Source organism: Solanum pennellii, chromosome 8 (assembly GCF_001406875.1).
Source record: "Solanum pennellii chromosome 8, SPENNV200".
NCBI lineage: Eukaryota > Viridiplantae > Streptophyta > Magnoliopsida > Solanales > Solanaceae > Solanum > Solanum pennellii.
In genome coordinates this window covers 31,037,132-31,039,565 of record NC_028644.1, presented here as the reverse complement: position 1 = coordinate 31,039,565, position 2,434 = coordinate 31,037,132, and positions in this window count along the sequence as shown.

Here is a 2,434-nt window from a genome sequence, read left to right as displayed (position 1 = left end):
GCCCCAAGAAGGACACTGAATCTAGCCAAAACTCACACTTGGAGAATTTGGCATAAAGCCTTTTGTCCCTCAATACATCCAACACAATTCTCAAGTGCTCCTCATGTTCTTTCCTGCTCTTTGAGTATACCAGTATATCGTCAATAAACACAATAACAAAGAGGTCCAGATATGGCTTAAAAATCCCATTCATCAGGCTCATGAACGCAGCAGGGGCATTCGTTAGTCCAAAAGAGATTACTAAGAATTCATAATGCCCATACCTGGTTCGAAAAGCAGTCTTTGGCACATCTGCTACCCGTATTTTCAATTGATGATAACCAGATCTCAAGTCGATTTTTGAGAAGGTACAAGCACCTTGTAACTGGTCGAACAAATCATCGATGCGAGAAGAGGATACTTGTTCTTAATAGTTACCTTATTCAGTTGTCTGTAGTCTATGCACATCCGAAAACTTCCATCCTTCTTCTTTACAAACAAAACAGGAGGACCCCAAGGGGATGCACTTGGTCTAATAAAGCCTTTTCCTAACAATTCTTGAAGTTGGGCCTTTAACTCCCTTAACTCTGCTGGAGCCATTCTATAAGGGGGTATGGAAATGGGACGAGTACCCGGCTCCAGATCAATGCAAAAGTCAATATCTCTATCAGGTGGCATACCAGGAAGGTCTTCAGGAAACACATCCAGAAACTCACGAACTATCGAAACCGACTCAATTAAAGGTACTTGGGTACTATCATCCCTGAGGTGTGCCAAGAAAGCTAAACACCCTTTACTAACCATTCTCTTAGCACGAAGAAAGGGGATGATACGAACTGGAGTGGAAGTGTAGTCACCCTCCCACACTAACGGATCTGTCCCAGGCTTGGCCAACGTTACAGTTTTAGCATTACAATCTAAGATTGCAAAATTTGGAGAAAGCCAAGTCATACCCAGAATTACATCGAAATCAACCATTTCTAAGATAACCAAGTCTACATGAGTATTGCTCCCCACAAAAGTCACCAAACAAGACTTATACACCTTTACAACTATCACAGACTCACCCACCGGAGTTGAAACACGAATAGGCATGTCAAGCAATTCACAATGTAAATTAAGACCGATAGCAAATGAGGAAGATACATACAAAAATGTGGAGCCAGGATCAAATAATACAGAAGCCATGCAATCACAAACCAAAAGATTACCTGTGATGACAGCATCGGATGTCTCCGCTTCAGACCTCCCAGGGAAAGCATAACAATGGGCCCTATCACCTGTCTGCCCGTTGCCCCTACCATGTTGTGCTGCAGTCGCTCCGGCTTGCCCGCCACCCCTGTTTTTTTGGTGACCACCATTACCTTGACCACCACGTCCTCCAGAATGGCGGCCTCTCCCATGACCACCTCTACCTCTAAATATTGGGGGTCTGTAATTTTGTTTTGGACAAAACCTCCTAATATATCCGATCTCTCCACATCCATAACACTCTCTGGATTCAAGCATAGGTCTCTGTGAGAACGACGAAGTCTGGGGATAACCTCCAGACTCAGAGAAATGTTGACCAGTCTGCGGTGGACCCCCAGCTACAGCCTGCAGTAAAGACTGAATAGGTCGGGCTGGATAACCTCCTGAGCTCTGCCCTCTGGAGTAAGAACCACTAAACTCGCCTCCCTTACGAAACTTCTTAGTTGTTGATGCCATGGTGAAGTCATCTGGCTTCACTCCCTCCACCTCTATCACAAAGTCTACCACTTCCTGAAAGGATTTTGCCGTAGCAGCTACCTGTAAGGCTGAAATCCGCAAATCTGACCTCAACCCTTTCACAAAACGGCGAATCCGCTCTTGTGGACTGAAGCAAAGCTTGGTGGCATACCTGGATAATGCACGAAACTTAGCCTCATACGCAGTGACTGTCATCCTGCCTTGCACTAGGCTCAGGAACTCATCTCTCCTCATATCCCTCAAAGTCCGGGGTATATACTTCTCCATAAATAAGCTAGAGAATGACGCCCAAGTCATAGGTGGTGCCTGTGCTGGTTGACACTCAACATATGACCGCCACCACATTTTGGCGTTTCCCTGAAACTCATAGGTTAAAAACTCAACGCCAAATCGTTCCACTATGCCTATTTTATGGAGTAACTCATGACAATCAACCAGAAAATCGTAGGCATCCTCAGATTCAGCACCCTTGAAGACTGGAGGTTTCAATTTGAAGAACTTACTGAAAAGTTCATGCTGATCACTTGTCATTATAGGCCCTGTAGTCAAACGAGGAAACGTGCCTATTTCCAATGAAGCATCCATGCGGGGAGCCACAACAGCTGCCTGCTGTACTTCCGGAACCTGAGGTGCTGGTGAAGAAAACACTGGAGGTGTCTGGTCTTGATCAGATAACCCGCTAAGATAAGCAAGAACCTGATTAATCATCTCTGGGATAGGTTGGGGT